Source organism: Pteropus alecto, unplaced genomic scaffold (genome assembly GCF_000325575.1).
Source record: "Pteropus alecto unplaced genomic scaffold, ASM32557v1 scaffold1950, whole genome shotgun sequence".
NCBI classification, from domain to species: domain Eukaryota; kingdom Metazoa; phylum Chordata; class Mammalia; order Chiroptera; family Pteropodidae; genus Pteropus; species Pteropus alecto.
Window position 1 is genome coordinate 71,131 of NW_006429106.1, and position 19,786 is coordinate 90,916.

A 19,786-nucleotide genomic window follows, 5' to 3' on the forward strand; every position below is an offset into this window, starting at 1 on the left:
ATAATAATAATAATAGATATTTACTGAACATTTACTATTTGCCAGGCAGAGTGCTCAGTGCTTTACCTGTATTATCTCACTTAACACTCATAACTGCCCCAAAGGTAGGTGCTGTTAATTCATACCACTTCAGAGATAAGAAAATAGAGACTCACAGTAGTTATACTTGTTGAATTCTTGCTTTGCACCAAACACTGTTGTGATTTATGGCTATGCTTAATTTAATATCTATAACAACTCTATCAGGTAGATGATATTATCTCCATTTTACAGATGAGAAAAGGAAGGAAATCTAGGCTTACTGATTCATGAGCTTGAACTTGTAATCCTTACACTGTCTAGTAGCTTAGCTTCAATTTGTTTTTTCTCATATTGGAATCTCTTATTTTGTTTATATTGCTTAGCACTGTTTGATTATCTATCTATTAACATCTACGTACATGGACTTTGTCTCTGAGTCCTCCTGATACTTATTATTTCCTATTATAACCCCCATGTCCTGGGACAACCTAGTAGGACCAGGGGGACTCAGAACAAGGAGCCCTTGAATGGTGGCCTATATCAACTCCAATGTAGACCTCTGAGAAAGGGTTCTTATTTTTTTAGGCTTTTCTTTTCTAGGCTGCCTACCTCAGTTTGGTGGTAAGATCCAGAAAATGGACTAGGAAATAACTCAAACATATTTCTATTTGGGATTGGTGAAACTCAGAATTTTTCTCACTTTGCCTGGACACATTTGTCTTAGTCTCAGAAGCTTCCTGCCATGTACCTATTCTATGTGCATCTGATAAATGTTAAATTTTGAACTGAGTGATTTTCCTTGATGAACAAAATTAAAGAAACTATGAATTAATTTCTTTTTTTAACAAAGATTGTAGAATACGATTCAGAGTTAGAACAATTAGTATGTGTGCCTTCTGATATTAAGAAGCTGATTTTTCAAGCAAAGTTGTTTTTAAGTAATGTAGTTGGGGACCTTTTCATTTGTTTCATTCTGACAGACCATCTGTTGGCTGTCAGCCATGGATTTTTGCCTCCAGTAAGTACTGTCATTTTATAAACTATGCACTATTTTTACTTGTAGTTATTATATGAATGACATTGAACACTTGAATGGAACTTCCTTGTTATTGTACTAAGATTCAAAATTTCCTGATCATGAAGTCAGGTAATTTAGTAGCTTGAATATAGACTATGTTGAGAGTTTTCCTTATGTATCTTTTTTTTTTTTACTGGTTAATAGATTTTTTAATAGATTTTTATTTAAAAAATTCTAAAGCATGCAATCCCCAAATGTTTCCAATTATTTTACTATTGATTACAAATTATGATTTTCAAAAAATTCTATGACTTAAAAAATTTTCTTGAAGAATAATTGACAAATATAATTGTATATATTTTAAATGAACAATATGATTTTGATATACGTATACATTGTGGAATGACTACCAAGATCAAGATGACTAACAAATTTATCACCTCACATAGGTAACTCTTTTCTTGTGTGTCTGTGTGTGTGGCAAGAATGCTTAAGATCTACTCTTAGCAACTTCCAGGCATACAATACTGTATTATTAACTGTAGTCACAATGCTGTATATTAGATCTTCAGAACGTATTCTCTTACAACTGAAAGTCTGTACCCTTTGACACATATCCCCTTATTTCTTCCTCCCCCAGCTCCTGGCAACCACCATTCTATTCTCTATTTCTATGAAATCGACTTTTGTTCGATTCCATATATAAGTGATACTGTACAGTGTTTGTCTCTCTCTGGCTGGCTTATTTCAGTTAGCATATTGCCCTCCAGGATGTCAAAAATGCAGGATTTTCTTCTTTTTTATGACTGAGTAATATTTATATAAATGCATATAATATTTATAATATGTATAACATTTATATAAAATGGTATACATGTATCACATTTTCTTTTTTCATCTGTCGAGGGACATTTATGTTGTTTCCATATCTTGGCTATTGTGAATAATGCTGCAATGAACATGGATATTCAAATAACCCGAGACTGATTTTAATTCCTTCGGATATGTACCCAGGAGGGGAATTGTTGGACCATATCCTAGACTGAGTATCAAAGTATCATCCCAACAAAGGTTTCTGTTTTCCAACTCACATAGCATTAATTTGTAGTTTTTGTCAGCACCGATTACAGTATTTAGACTACAATTTCTGAAAAAGAGTCATTTATATTTTGCACACTTAGGAGCCTCATTTATGTACTTTTAAATTATCCTTGTCATATGCTGTTTCTAAGTAAACACAGATTAAAAGCCAGGAGAAATAACATTAACTTTTTTTGGTGACTATCATAATCATCAAAGACCCACTCATACTTCAAAGATGGTATATCTGACAGTTTTCTTGATTGAAAACAACAGAGGCTGACTCTAAATTAAAAAAAAAAATCCATTAGAAGGGTATCAGGGACTCACAGAATTAAGGAAAAAATAAAAGTGAGAGGCCCAAACTTGGGCAATGACAGAGGCAGCAGGGCATTTATGGAAGAGCCAAACAGAAAACACCTCTATGATCTTCTCTCACTGTTATATAAGATTTTCCTACCCTTGATCATTACTGTTACTCCAACTGGACACCACAATATTCATCATGAAAGGGTCTGAACTGAACTCTCTCATCTTTGTGTCACTTATTTCAGATTCAAAGTCCTGGGTAGAACTGTCCTATTGGCCTCCCCTTACCATGTATCCACAGCCACTGCCAGAAAATGAAAAGATCAACACTTTGGTTGACAAAGTAGATGTCATGGAAAAACACAGCAGCACATAAAGACTGCATATATTGGGAGATTTAACCCTAAAAGAAAGGTAGCTGGATAGATTTAAAAAAAGCATCTAACATGCACTACACGCAGGTTAATGAGTAGTAATTAATCCCATTTAGTCTTATGTAAAACTGTGACTATTCTTTCAGAAACAAGTCATATTTTGATTTTACTGTGTAGTTTTTGAGCTCTAAAAAGAGCTATCTTAATTTATTTTTTCTGTTTATATGAATGCCTTAGCAAAAAAAAATGAGATACATTTAAAAGGATTCAGTAGTTGGTAAAGTTGAAAGAGCTATGATTAGCAGTCAGACAAAAACTAAGTTTGTATATCTTTGCCAGTGGAGTGATCTTGGTAAAGTTTCTTAACTTCTCTGGGTCTCCTTTTCCCTACTTATAAAATTGAAATAATGTCTCCTGTGCTATGGTTATTATGAGAATCACATGATATAATGCAGGGGTCCCCAACCCCTGTAGTGGTTGCAGACCACTACAGCAGGAGGTGAGCGGCTGGTGAGCAAGCGAAGCTTCTGTATTTGCAGCTGCTCCCCAGCACTAGCATCACCGCCTCAGCTCCATCTCAGATCACCAGGCATTAGATTCTCATAGGAGCACTGGTCCCTGATGCCAAAAAGTTGTGGACCACTGATATAATGAATGTGTGCTAAGTACACAGTACTTGACATACAACTTAATAAATGATAGCACTTGTCACTAGAGAGTAAATGTAAGTCACTGACTTTGCACATGCAAATTCACAAATTAATTTAACATCATTTCAGTTTTTTAGCTCATTTTAGAAAAAAAGTATTTTATTCAACCTGACCATGCAATTGATTGAATTTTTGACTTTGTCTAACTTTTAATATAATGTTTTATCGTCTTAAATTAATTTTATGTGGGCTTCGGTATAGTTGAGGGATTGCATCATAATGTTGAATTACTACTGATCTAACTTGGTAATGGTCTATCTTAATAAACTCCCCAAATACAAAAACAAGCAATATTTTTTGGCTTTGGTTTTCTGGGAGAAAATTACTTCAGATATGATTCTTAACATTCACAGGACTTAAAAACTCTTAAACTCTGTGCAGATTTTCTTCATGTTTTTTTTTTCTTTCCTGAGTTTTTACTCTCAGATTTGATCAAGCTTTTAATCTTGCTTTGTTGAAAATCACTTTATGGTCCTTAATCATCTATGGCAAATAATAATTAACTAGGAGTTTTTGCAATTATTCCACATTTAAACCATTTAACTCATCATTGTTTTCTTTGATTGATAAATTCCTTTAATATTTCAGTGACTCAAGAGTTCAGATTTTTCTAAAGGCTAAAATGTTTTTTTTAAATACATTCCCCATCTCCTGCCTAAGTTCCTACCCAATCTCCCAATCTCAGACAACTAAGAAAAAGTTGGCTGGTGCCAAACAATGCTGGTTTTTTTTTTTCCTGTACCTTTCCTGCTCAGAGACTCCTGTTCTTTCTCTAAATTGTTACTGATATTTGGGAAGTCTGTTTGCTGCAGCCTTGCTATACACAGTTGTAAAATTTGAACATAAATAATGTGGTAACATGCACATTACTTATTATGGTGATATGCTCTTCTGTGGGCAATACCAAGTAAAGAATATTACTACTCAGATCACATTTACATCCACCGAATATTTTCACAATACTGATATCAGAGTGTATTATATTGAAGATGAAAATAGCAGCGTGAGTGCTGCAGAATACTGGAGATTAACTTCTATACACGGTCTCCTACCTCTTGGATCTGGGCATCGAAAGGCAATTTAACTGTGGGCGATAAACACACAATGCAATGTACATACGATGTATTATTAAATTGTACACTTGAAAATTATAATTTTTCAACCAATGTCACCCCAATAAATTTAATAATAAAAATCTTTAGGAGATACATTGCAAGGCTCAATCTAAACTAGTAAATATCCAGTGTCTAGTGGATTTCAATGTGCCATTGTATCACAAATTTGAAAGGCCCTGGTAAATGCATAACAACTAGTTTGGGGGTTAGATGGAGAAGTCCTGATTTGTAGCATTTGCTGATTTTCATGGTGTAAATAGTCCTAACATGACCAATTTCCAGCTACCCATATACCATTGAATGCAGATTTGGGAATAATACTAACTAGGTCTCATGAAACAGTAAGAGCTGGCTCCAGCACACCACTACATATATATTTAAACCTTTTCATTTTTTAGGAAACAAAAACATCATACAATATGTGATTATCAAAGATAACATCTGTAGTCGATATAAAGCATTAAAATTTAACTAAAGCTCTTAAACAGTTGACCTTTGAACAACATGCTGACTACCACACTCAGTCAAAAACTGACGTATAACTGTTGACTAGCCTAAAACAACTACAATCCCTTGGAATCTGCAGGGGATTGGTTCCAGGACCCCCTGCAAATACCAAAATCCATGGATTCTCAAGTCCCTTATATAAAGTGGTGCAAAATAATGCTGCACACAGCTGGCTCTCTGCATCCAAGAATTCAACCCACCACTATTGAAAACAGTATTTTCGATCTGCAGTTGGAAATCTGCAGAAGCAAAACCTAGGGATATGGAGGGGTGACTGTATATTTACAGGGGCAAAAAAATCCTGTATAAGTGGACCTGCATAGTTCAAACCCTTGCTGTTCAAGAGTCAAATGTATTTAAAGGCAAAAGTAACCTGTTGTATTATGCAATTCGCAGTTCAAAATCTTCCCAAAAAACTAAAACCAAAAGGAGTACTTTGTAAGGTGCAATTTGTGGAAAAGCCACTTCACAGACTAATTAACACACTATTATTGTGGTCACAAGGCAAATATTGCTTTTTTTAAATAAGCAAAGGTGAGTGGGAAAATGGAGCCACTTTGGGTCCTTCTTCACTTGAGACAATGCGAAACTAGAGTGTGCTAAGAAGGGCTTTATAAAGAGCAGCTTCTCACATCATGTAAAACTAAGATACTTGCCTTGGACTTTCAATCTGCTTAACACCTTTTTTCAAGTGAACGAAGAGTATACACATTTTGAAGCTTACATATGTCTTTTTCATATTCAATGTACCGAAACACTCCGTGATACTAATGGAAGATATAGGTAGCATGGAGACAATAGGTTGAGCTTGTAGGAGAACAGAATTCCCCTGATCTACTTGTTTTATACTCACTTGCGTGGTAGGTGCTGTGGTGCTGACCAGTTGCAATGAGACAGAAAACGATTTTTTTTTGCATGAGCAGTCCTCTTTATAAGCTCCATCCCATCAATTTCTCAAACTTCGTTGCCAGAGACTCATAAAATGGCAGGAACAGAGGGGTTCTTGGCGATTACCATGATTGTGCAGAGTCTAATTGGAGGCGTGATTTGCTGAAATCACACATAGAGTGAGAAAATGTTGCTCTTAAAGTCTAGTATTCCTTCACCTCATTTAGTATTTCCTTTGTCCAGACCCTTGCGAGCAGAGTGATCATCAACATTGTTGAATATCCCTCTACTACCCACTCTACATTGAAATTTTTCTCCAGTCCTTAGGTTGCTCAATTTGTGGCTGCTTTTACCAGACAGTTGGTTATAAGGAGTTTAGAATCATCATAATGCATTGTCATAAATATAGCCTGTCCTCAATTCTATTTCCTGAAATGTGCTCAAAGCAAGTGCTTGCTTGTTTGATTCAGACTAATTTGCTTTATATAGTAATAGTAATAATAATAATAATAATAATAACAACAACAAAAACAACAATAACAACAACACCAAACAACAACAGCAACTCTCATTTGAGTGCATTCTGTTATTATTTATTTTTAATGTGACCTCTAGTGTTATATGATATAGTTACTTCAAATCCTCACCACAGCACTGCACATAGGTATTATTATTTCGATTTTACACATTGCAACCTGAGACTTAGTGGAGTTCAGCAGACAAGTGAAGGAGCCCAAACTTGATTTCAGTTTTATCTGCCTCCAAAGCATTTCATCTTCAAGTCCTAAGCCACTAAAACCTTAATTATGCTACACAGCTTACAGCCATAAAATAGCTTCAGAGAGGAAAAATGGTTGCAGGAGGTAATTTGTTTCCTACAATTGTTTGGATAATGTCTAATTTTTAAAAAAAAACATGAGTAATACCAAGTTTTTGAAGGCAAATGGCAGTTAACCAGGTACCTTCAAATGAATATATGGAGAGAAAATCGAACTCTCTTTAAAATAATGAACACAAGAGTTTTTGAGAGGTCAAAATGAATTTCTTCTCTGGAAGAATGTTTCTGGGGCATATTTGCTACTATGATTTGTTGATTTTAAGCCATGTTAGAATGCCATATAACACAACAACAGAATTCATTTTAATTTCTTGAAGCTTCTCACTGGGGAAATCTCTGATACTTTCAAGGACTGTAGCACTAAAAAGGTTCTTAGTTGATTTTATAATTTGATATAAATGTAATGATGGTGAAAACATTAATATAATAGCATTTACCGTCTCCGTGGCTCTTTACCTTGGGCAACATGCACAGGTTCCTCTGACTGTTCATTGCATAATCATTTCAGGAAATAATAGAGAAGAGAGAGAAATAGGATAAATGAAGATCAATGATCAGCCTTTTAAAGTTCTCTCCAAGGCTATACAGGAAAATGTAATATTGTTTGTCTGAGGGCAGTGGGAGAGAATGAAGAGTTTTCACAGTACGTATTTTTGCACCCATTAAATTCGTAGTCATTTAATGGATGTCCTGTTTATACACAATCACTTAATAACATGAAATTAAACTTTATGAAATATAAATCTTCCTGGCTGAAAGATGGGACTATTTGAACTGGAAAGCTTCAATCCATGTTAGGCACTCTTTTTGTCTTCTGGTTTGTGACCAAATGATTTTGTGTATCAGAGTTACCTAAGGCTGAGGATATGATGGCAGAAACATGATCTACATACATACTTACAACTCATCATAATTTGGATAAAAATTTTGAATTAAACATTGCAACTTAAAAAACATGCAAAGTGTTTTGCACATGATAGATGTCAGCAAATGTTTCTGGGTGTTGGAGTAAATAAATAAACCTCTAAGTATGTGTACCCAAGATATTTTTCCATCCTTATCTTACTACCCCATACATCTTCATTTTCTTAGTAAGACAGAAAGAAAGAGGCTCTACAAGTATTCATTGCAAGACATGGAATGATAATAAAGCCTTGGTTAGAGTCACATTCTTAATCCTTCCTTCATGTGATCTTCAAAGGAGAGTAGAAAAGAAACTAATTTTTCTAAGAGAGCTGAACCTGAGCCAGGCACCATAATGGGAACTTTACATACATTATCTCATTTAATCTTCATAATGGCATGAAGAAGTAAGTACAATCTTCTTTTCACAGATGATGAAACTTAGCTCATAAATGTTCAGTTTAACATGACCCAGATCACATAGCTAGTAAGTGGAAAAGCTGAGATTTGAGTTGAATTTTATCTAGTTTCTCAATTAGATATTAAGATGATGAGGACCATAATAATTACTATTTATCAAGTGCTTTCCGTGTGTCATATCAGTTCTAATCTTCCCCCAAACCCTTCAAAGTATGTATTATTATCTTCAGTTCACAAGTGATCCCAAACTGAGACTAAGAGACATAACGTAACCTAAGGTCACACAGTTAATATGTGGGATAGTGGATATACGAATCCAGACTTGTCTTTCTTCAAAACCTACTCTTTTCCACATAATACTCTATCTCTAAATATAGCCATACAGCACCTGGTACTGGCAGAAATTCCATCCAAACTCTACTCTCACTCCTCCAATGCAACACACACCCATTCACCCACACATACATACCGATGAAAGAATAGTGGCCATTAAAAAGACAGGGAAGTTTATAATCTGATATCATGGAATTAAAACCGATATCATCATCATTCTGGCTGTTGGACAATTAAATATAGAAAAACCTGTTAAATATTTATTATTTTAATATCTTTCCATTTAAAAGTTATCTTTATGTCCCTAAGAAAGAAAAAGATGACATAAAATGTTGATTCTGTTTTGCATCATTTAGATATACAGCGTCTTGTGGTTTGAGAGAAATTATGTAAAAATATTGAGATAACAAGTTCTATATTTAATCAATTTTAAGATTAAATAAGGAAGATTAAAAATGCTAGATGTGTACTATATTTTCCCTTGAGAGGAAAGTGACTAAAGGAGAAAATATATACAAAAGAATTAAGTCAGAAATAGCAAAAGCAGTTGCCAGCAAAATGCACTTTCTTAATTGAGATCAATGACTCTTGATTAGATTAAATGTAATGGAGGGGAAAAAGGCCTGTGCATAAGTCATTTCCTAAATATTAATATCCCATAAGAATGATCTATTTTGTGTTCAAATATAAACAATTATGCCAATGTAGATAAAAATCAAATTTTTTAATATTAATTAGAGGAGTTACTTGGACTTACAAAATCAAAATCAACAAAAACCTAATCTTTGAAACATACCAAGATGAATGGAAATGTAGCAACATTTCACCAAACTAGAAATCTCACTTTTGCAGAATACAGTCAGGAACTCATAATTAAGCAAAAAGACTTAGAAATGACCAAAAGAGAGGTTGCGGTGCCCAATAAAGTTGATGAATTTCAAAGTTTCTCTTGTCTATATTCAGTACCTCTTTACCTTATTTCAACTACTAATAGTAATACATCTGTGTTATCTTGTTTCTAAATCCACCCTACGTTAGAGGCAGTGAATTAGAAATGAGAAGAGTTTCTAAATGTTGAGCTGTTAACAAAGTAACTAGAGACAATTGTCAGAGAACAGAATGTAGGAAAACTATTAAAGCACACTACAAAGCTATCTAGGGCAAACACCCTAATATATGTATAAATAGCCTGCAAGAGCCAAAATTATACTACAATGAAGTATAATAACACATTTGTAGTCAATACCCTAAGACAGTTACTTTTCATTCATATTACTCATTTTATGGAGGCAAGGAAGAGTATAATCTGTTTGAGAAATATTTATATATGATTAAAATCAAGTATTGGCGTTTAAAGCAATAAAACTTCAGCTATTCAGAAAACTACATGGTTTAGAATAACTGAGGCTCCAACATTGTGAAATACAGGCACTCACTGATGAACCCTTACTTATATTAAACTAGTCTCTTTAAATATCAGAAGAATATCTTTTTCATAGTCACTAAAGAATTAATAAATCATAAAGAAGTCAGATTAGGTGGCGTGTGTGAAATTTTACTTATTAGCAAAAGATGATGCTTTGTAGTAGTTATTGTATAGCTATGACATTGCCTTGTATCCAAAGGAATAGTTTGGCAGAGACCAAAAAGGGGTTTAGATTTGGAAAACAAATGAGAGAAAACAAATACACTTTCATTCAGGTCTTATAAATTATGACTCGTACTACTGTGCCTTAACCAGGAATTATTCAGTTCCTTTTGCCTTTCAAGCTCTCTGTTAGGGGCAAGAGCTCTTCTCGCAGGCGCTCCTGAATTCATTTTCTTGCTCTAGGGATAAATCCACCCAGGTCTGCGGGCCTATGGGCTTCACCTACTGGCTCTGGGCTCATACAATGACCTTGTTGTTTTCCCATGCAAACATTATACACTCTCCTTGGCTGCCATCCACTAGTTTGAGATTTGTCATGATTTGTGGACTTGAGAAACCACTGTTCTTTTTATCTGTTTCAAAGGGGATATGTTTTGTTCCATAGTCAAATTATGTTTTGAAAGTTCAAAAGGAAAAAGAGGGCAAAATCCCTGAGAAGAGCAGTTTGGCCGTGACTGCAAATCAAGTTATAAATTGCTGGTGATCTTTAACAGAAGCAGACAGATCAGTTTAAATAAAAGCAACAATAAAAATGTGAAGGTTGCTATGGGGGAGCTGTGTGTAGCCATGAATCAAAGTGGTCTTTTCTGAGAAGAAACAGCAATGTTGGTAAGTGAGAAAGAAAGGGGGAAAGAATTTGTGGCCATGATGACATTAGGCATCAGCTTATACTGTGCCATGGGGAGTGGATTATAGAGATGACATTTTTCTCAATTTTGAATGAAAGGGTGGATGATATATTGCATTTTTCTGACAGTCCCTTAGGAATCAGAATAGTTACTGTTTTCTTAACAGCTTTATAAAGGTATAATTGATATATAAGAACAGCACATATTTAATGTGTACAATTTGATAAGTTTGGACATATGCAAATACCAGTTACCATGTGTGTCCCCTGTGTTTTTATTTTATTGTAGTAAGAGCACAACATGAGATTTGAACAATAGCAGATATGAATACTATAAGTCAAATGGACCTTACAAATGTATACAGAATATTCCATCCAACAGCAGCAGAGTACGCCTTTTTCTCAAGTGCACTTGCAACATTCTCTATGATAGATTATATGTTAGGCCACAAAATAAGTCTGAAAAAATTCAAAAAGATTGAAATTATATCAACTATAATTTCTGACTACAATAGTATGAAACTGAAAATCAGTAACAAGTCTACGGCCATGCCACCCAGAACAAGCCCGATCCCATCTGATCTCGGAAGCTAAGCAGGGTTGGGCCTGGTTAGTACTTGGATGGGAGACCACCTAGAAAGACCAGGTGCTATAGGTGTAAAAAATAAAAATAAGGGTTTGTAAGCTGACAAGGTCCTTGCAATCTGTGAGGTCAACCAAGGGTTGCCTCACCTAAAAAAAAATCAGTAACAAGAAGAAAACTGGAAAATTTACATATGTATAGAATTAAACAACACACTTCTGAACAACCAATGGGTCAAAGAAGAAATCAAAAGAGAAATTTAAAAAAATCTTGAGACAAACAAAAATGAAACTACAAAATACCAAAACTTATGGGATGCAGCAAAAGCAATTATAAGAGAAAAGCTCATAGCTATAAACACCTACATGAAGGAAAAAGAATCTCAAATAAACAGCCTATATTTGTACCTCAAGGAAGTAGAAAAGAAGAACAAACTAAGCCCAAAGTTAGCTGAAGGAAGGACGTAATAAAGATTAGAGCAGAGATAAATGAAATAGAGAATAGGAAAAACAATAGAAAAGATAAAAAAGGAGTTGTTTTTTGAAAAGACAAACAAAAATGACAAAACCTTTGCTGGATTAACCAAATGAAAAAGAGAACTCAGATAAATAAAATTATAAATGGAAGAGGAGACATTACAACTGATAGCACAGAAATATAAAGGATCATTAAGAGACTTCTATGAACTATAATATACCATCAAATTAGATAATCAAGAAGAAATGGATAAATTCCTGGAAACATACAATTTACTAAGATTGAATTATGAGAAATAAACCTGAACAGGCCAACGATGAATAAAGAGATAGAATCTGTAATCAAAAACCTCCGAGCAAAGAAAAGCACAGGACCAGATGGCTTCACTGGTGAATGCTACCAAACCTTTAAAGAACAAGTAACACCGGTCCTTCCAAAAATGGACAAAGTACTTGAATAGACATTTTTCCTAAAAAGACATATAAATGGTCAACAGGTATATGAAAATGTGCTCAATATCACTAATCATCAGGGAAATGCAAATCACAACTACAATGCGATATCATCGCACACCTGTTAGAATGGCTATTAGCAAAAAGGCAAAAGATAAGTGTTGATGAGGATATAGAGAAAAAAGAACCATTGTGTACTGTTGGTGGGAATGTAAGTTGGTAGAGTCACAATGGGAAACAATATGGAGGTTTCTCAGATATCGAAAATAAAACTATCATATGATCCTGCAGTTTCACTTCCGGGTATATAACTGAAGGAAATAAAATCACTGTCATAGATGGTCACGGGGATGGGGAGCACGGCATAGGGAATGCAGTCAGCAGTAATGTAATAGCTAGGTGGAGAGCCAGAGGGAAGATAGAGTAATTAGGGGGATTGTTTCATAAACTACGTAAATGTCTTACCAATGTACCATATACTTAAAACTAATAGTAAAATGAAATAAAATGCTCCAAAAATTCACTATCTCAAAGAGTTATCTACTCCCTGGCCATTGCAGCATTATTCACTATAGCCAAGGCACAGAAACGATCTGTCAGTTGACAGATGAATGGATGAAGAAAATGTGGTATATATACACAATGGAATATTATTCAACCTTTAAAAAGAAGGAAATCTTGCCTTTGTGATAACATGGTTGAAACTTAAGGGCATTAGCTTAAGTGAAATAAGTCAGACAGAGTAAGACAAATATTGTATGAGGATACTTATTTGTGAAATCTAAAAAAGCAAACTCACAGAGATAGAGAATAGATTGGTGGTTGCCAGGGATTGGAGGGTGAAAGGAATGGGACAATGTTTGTCAAAGGGAACAAACTTTCAATTATAAGGTGAATAAGTTCTGGGTGGCTATAGCTAACAATACTGTATTGTCTACTTGAAAGTTGTTGAGACAGCAGATCTTAAATGTTCTTACCACATACACGTACACACAAAGAAAGTAAATAGTAAGCATGTGAGGTGCTGGATGTGTTAACTAACATTATCGTGGTAATCATTTTGCAATATATACGTATACCAAATCATCATATTGCACACTTTAAACTTACACAATGTTAGATGTCAATCACATCTCAATAGATCTGGAAAAAATAAATTGCCTATGGGGAAGAAAAAATCAATGAGATCTATTCTCTTAAATTTTGAAGTCCACAATCCTGTATTGTTCACTATAGACACTATATTGTACAACAGAGCTCTAGAATTTATTGCTCCTGCATAACTAAATCTCTATATGTACTGAAAATGACTCCTTATTTCCTCCACCACCCCCAGCCCCAGCCACTGGCAACCATTAGTTATTGGGTTTTCTTCCTCAAATAATTCTAGTTAGACATGCCTTGGCTATGTTTTTGTTAAAGTGGCTAGCCTCTAGGGACATGTTGGTCACCATTCTTCCTGAAGGAAAACCAGCCAATTCCTATAGATACCTTTGTTGATCCAACTATATAGTAATCTGTGAACCAGCCATGTTTTTGTTTTTACCTTGGAAAATCTCAGTGAGTTCTAAATATAGTATAATTATTAGACTGTAAGGATACTAACCTTTAGAGTTAAGTATTAATTGATAGCACTTGAAATAGAGACAATTTAAACTGAATTAAATATAGTTATTAATTCAGCTAGTTCTAAATGCAAGTACTACTCCAAATACAAGGGTAGAAAACTGTCTTTTTGGGTTATAAAAACACAGCAATCATTTTGAGAAATGTTTGGGTTGAGTTTATTTAAGAAGAAAACATTGGCTTAGAACTTAGGGGAGAGGGGTAGTTTTTAAATTGTTTAAGTGACCAGATTGATTCCAGAATCCTTGGCCACTCTCAAAGTAGCTCTTTTCACAAAGTCATCCACCTACAGAATATACTACATAAAACCTTACCTATTCACCAAGAGACCTATGGAAAGCAACTCTTTGTTTTCCTCATTTGAGTAATGGTAAACACATGAAAATAACATTTTCCTCTTTTTTAAAAGTACAACTAAGAATCTTGTTTTTGAGATGTATTCTGTATAGCTCCAGGGATACCACTGAGCCCTGTTAAGACAGTGAACAGGGAAGGTGACTTATATAACCGATGACCAAAAGGAAGAAAATTCAATTATTTGCATCTAACCTTGGTTTATGCTAACTATCGTTGATGTGTGGTATTTACTGCAGAATAATTTGTGAGTCACAAACCATTCTTGGCATGTAATAAAAATAATGCATGTAATGGATATTACTGGGAAAGCAGAAAGACTGGGAATGAAGAATTTTGAAATCTGAAGAATCTTATCATCTAGAAGTCTAAACTTTTGTTGCACAAATTTGCAGAACAGATTTTAAAACCTAAGTTAGTAATTCTGCAATTGACTCAAACTATTTTTTAGTTAAGTATAAGCATTTTTTCTTTGCAACCACCAAGCTGCCATGTTATTTACAAATGGCTAAGTCATGAATTCAAGTTATAAAAAGGACATAAAATGTAATAGAGACTGGCTTTTCCTCCCATCTTCTTTTTAAAATTTACAACTTAAGACAAATATTTATCTAAAATAATTCTTAAAATCTGCCATCGGAGAAGACTTAGAAACTCTTGGGCCACATGCTTATATGCTTTTTTGATCTTAGAATTTTAAAAATATTTTCCTCATTTAGACTTTAACAGATGAGTTTTGATTTCACAAGTAAAGTGAGCTTTCTTTAGTTTTCTTTACCTCTCTCTCTTTCTATTATGAGCTCTTATTCTTCAAAGTAAGAAAAATGTTGTTAACTTAGTGTTCCCCATTTCCTTCATCTGAGTTAAGGGAGTTGATATTGGCCAAGTGATGAAGGGCGAAGTATGAATCTGCTCCCCATTATTGCACTCTAAATGCTGGCAAGTATTGCTACTTCCTGATCCTTTTCCGTATATCCTCTTCTATCTTGACTTCATGGCCATCTCAGTCCTGCTCTTTCTGTAGGCATGAGATTTTCCTATTCAAGTGTACAATTCAACGATATGTCATATTCATATTGCATTGTGTATTCACCACCCAAAGTTAGATTTTTTTGTTTGTCACCAAATATTTGACACCTTTTACCTCTCTCTACCTTCCTGATCCCCAGTTCCCTCTGGTAACCATTAATCCACTGTATGTGTCCATGAGTCTCTGCTTGTCATGTTTGTTTGTTGCTTTCAGTTTTATATCCCATATATGAATAAAATCATATGGTTTTCAACTTTTTCTGTCTGACTTATTTCGCTTAGCATGATTATCTCAAGATCCATCCATGTTGTCGCAAATGGCAGTATTTCGTCTTATGGCTGAGTAATATTAACATTTCAAAATCATTTTTCTGCTTCATTTGTTTCCGAGGGGGTAAATTACAAAAAAATAAATAAATTCCTCTAAAGAGAAGGTATTTTGACAAGTCTTTGGGGGTAACCAAGGTAGCTAAACAAATACACTAAAATACATCTTGCAGGGATAAACAATATCCACCAATGAAATCATTTTGTGATACATCGAGTTTCTTATTTTATGATTCAACTGTCAAATGAGTTTAGTTTGATATATTTCTGAGTGTTTCAAGGCCCATTTCCCATTATGATTTGAGCAGAAGAAGCAAGAATGCATTTTCATGAGAATACAGAAATAAGAAAACCTGACATCTATTATCCAAGTTCAGGAATTTATGCCCAAATTCATTAACATTAAATTATGAATTAACTGTCATGGAAGAGCACCTCAGTAAACAAAGCAACAACCATATGAAGTCTTCAATGTCCTGGTAGCCCAGTTTTGTTTTTAGAGCTTCTGGTAACATATTCAGCAGAGAGTAGCCTGGCAATGTTTGTAAACATTTTCTAGGTTATTTGTAATCCTTGGTATAAGATCATATAATAACAGTAATACCATGTACAAAAAAAACATGTAAACATAACTTTCTTTGGGGAAACAAAACAGCAAAAAAGAATTTGAGTAAACTGAAGGGATAAGCCTTTTTACGATTCAATCAACTAAATATTGCTTTTCCCAAGATTCTTTGGAATTTTTAAAGTGTTGTTTCTCAAAATATGTTTCAGACTTTCTATACTTTAATATATTCTTCAGATCATTCCTATGTTTAAGTTTGAGAACCACCAATCATGAAAAATGTACGCATATATTCATGTATATACCTCTATGTAGAGTTCTATGTGTGTGGATATACATGTGTGAATACTCACACATTATTCTAAAATTCTGATAATTGTTAATATATTAGTTTCATTGAGTATATTATGTTAGTATTATTGAGAAGAGCAGACACAAAGATAGCTACTAATAGGTTTCTGAGCAGCTCTTAAAGGAATCTTTATGATTCCTTATGGGTTTAGAGTAGTAATGGTACATACCACTTGGTGAGCACGTATATCTATGAAATGTGCTGAGGGCTTTACAAATATTATCTTGCTCCATTCTCACCACATTCCTCTGAGTTATGGACTCTTATCATCCATTCGTTACAAAAAGGAAAGAAGTCACTTTTATGGAGCTGGTTGTTCACATTATTTATTCAACTCATGTTTGTTCAGAGGTAGCTGAGGATCTGTGCTAATTTCTGAGAATAGAACAATAGCAACATCAATAATAATGATAAGAGTAGCAAACATTTATGGAGTGATTACTATGTGCCAGGCACTGGACTAAGCATTTTACATTAATTACCTTATTTAATCTTCATATCAACATTATGCTGTAAATACTGCCTTAATGGCCATTTTGTAGGTGAGGAACTTGAGGGTCAGAAATCAAGTAATTTATTGAAAAATCACCTAATGCTAGTGGGTGATAGATATACCTGACTCCAAAGTGCATTTCAAACTTTCAACTTACCACATATAAGTGAAATCGTATACTATTTTTCTTTCTGTGTCTGACTTATTTCATGTAGCATAATACCCTCTAAGTCCATCCTTGTTGTCGCAAATGGTAAGATGTCATTATTTTTTTGGCCGAGTAATACTCCATTGTATATATGAACCACCTCCTCTTTTTTCGGTCATCCATTGATGAGCAGCTTGGCTATTATAAATAAAGCTGCAATAAGCATAGGAGAGCATATATCTTTTCAAATTTGTTTTGGATTCCTTTGGATAAATATCCGGAAGTGGAATTGTTGGGTCATAAGGTAGTTCTATGTTTAATTTTTTGATGAACCTCCATACTGTCTTCCATAGTGGCTACACCAATTTGCAATCCCACCAGCAGTGTATGAGGGTTCCCTTTTCTCCACAACCTCACCAACACTCGTTGATTGCTGATTTTTTTTTTTTTGACGATAGCTTTTCTGGTAAAGAGAAAAATGAATGAACAAAACAGAAACAGACTCATAGATACAGAGAATAAACTGATACTTACCAGATGGGAGGGGGTTAGGGGACTGGATGAAAAGAGGGAGGGGATTAAGAGGTACAAATTGGTAGTTACGAAATAGTGAAAAGGTTGTAAAGTATAGTGTAGGGTGGATACTAGACTAATTGCAGGATCACTTTGAAAATTGTATGAATGTCAAGTGCAGGTTCCTGAGGGTGAAGGCCAGAAATGGGCCTCTGTGGCTCCCAACATGCTACATCAATCTTCTCTGTTCATGTGGAGGGTGGACCCTGAGCCCCAGCTAGGGCTGGTGGGCCTGGCCCTTCTGGGTAGGGTCTCTGGTCCTGGTAAGCCAGTCCTTTCTGCCCTGCAGAGTTGGGAAGGCAGGTCTCTGGACCAGCTCAGCTGTCCAGTTACAGTTTTGGGTGCAGAAGCAGTGTCCCTTCCGAACCCCTGTCTCCCCTGCCCTAGGCGCAGCATGCTACTCCTCCACAATAGTTGCGGCATCAGTGACCTGGGCGGGAGCACACGTGCTACCTGCTGCTGGTCATCGTCCTGCTCTACTTCAGCTTGTGGAAGGGGGCGAAGACATCCAGGAAGGTCGTGTGGATCACAGCTGCCATGCCGTGTGTGGTCCTCTTTGCTCTGCTCCTGTGAGGAATTACTCTTCCCAGAGCCACCTAGGGCATCAAAGCATACCTGAGCATTGACTTTCATCAGCTCTGTGAGGCTTGGGAGGCTGATCATCGAAGGTGAAGCATTCCCGCTGTCCATGGAATAGAGAGATCCAAATAGTATCAGATCAAAAACAAAGTCCTCCCAAAAAACAAAGAAACAAAGTCCAGAATTGGGCTGCAGATTGCTTCAGTAAAGGAAGAGCTTGTTTTGTGTTAAAAACCCAAACACAGCCCCCTGGCTAAATTACCAAATAATAATAATAATAATAATTAATTAAAAAAAATATATATATATCATTAAAAAAATTAAAGCATGTACGATTTAAGGAATAGAATAGAAAACCAGCACCTGGGTAATTGGTCAATAAATTAAAATTTTCTGCAGGTGAAAAATAAATGCCTGAAAAAAATAATCTTTCAAAATCCCCTTCTTTCCTTCTTTCTTTCCTTCCTTCCTGTTTGCCTGCCTGCCTCCCTGCCTGCTTGCCTGCCTTTCCTTCCTTATTCATACAAATATATTTGAATTTGGTTGACATCATTCTAAAAAAGCAACTCCCACAGCCCTGCTCTATTTCTGAGCTTATTTCTTTGTTTTCCATCTTTCTTAGAGGTTTATTCTAACTGCTCCTATTTCCTCCCTTCTTGTTAAACTCCTTATCCTCTGCAATTGGAAGTCAATCCTCTTCATTTTCTAAAGCTGCTCCTTCAAGGTCGCAAAGGCTTCTTAATTATACATGTAACAAAGGTTTGTTAGTTCTCATCATCCTAGACTTTGCTCAGCGTGATCAACAAAGACCACTGAGCAGAGAAGAATGGGCTAGTAACCTGGTTGTTTAAATGCATTACTAACCTGATTTTTTAAATTTTTCTTTTGCCTTTTCAGTGTTTTGTTCCCCACAGAGGCTAAGACTGCAATACCGACCAGTGTTGCTTAACCAGAGTAGCACATAAGCAGCAGCTCCGAGGATTCTGATTCAGTTGCTCTGGGGTGAAACCAGGCGTATTTGTTTTCAACATGTTCTCTACATAATTCTGCTTTGTACCAGATATGGGGATTAACTGCTAGAGAATTAGCAGCAGTTTGTATTTCTTTCTAAGATGTACTGTAAAAAATAATGATTTGGTCTCTATCTTTTATTTGAGAAACATGCTTTCTTACCTGCATGTTTTTATATTTTCAGGGTTTTTTTAAAGTCTAGATATATACTATTTAGTATATATTATCTTACCCATGAAGCTTTAAATCTGTTGGAATTATGGCCCTGAAAAAGTCAACTAAAATTTAATAGATATTTATCTTATGAAGTTTGAAGTTTAAAACAGTAAATAGAGGAAGTATCAATAAAAGTTCTTATAAGTTTATTAGATCATATTACCATTGATTTTTTTTCAATTACAAATTATGATATTTTAGGATTACTT

The 19,786-nt window shown here is 35.0% G+C and overlaps 1 pseudogene; it reads left to right on the forward strand.

Annotated features, from left to right (window-relative positions):
- Nucleotides 1–11,331: 11,331 nt before the first annotated feature.
- On the forward strand, nt 11,332–11,450 carry LOC112484796 (annotated as a pseudogene).
- Nucleotides 11,451–19,786: the final 8,336 nt, after the last annotated feature.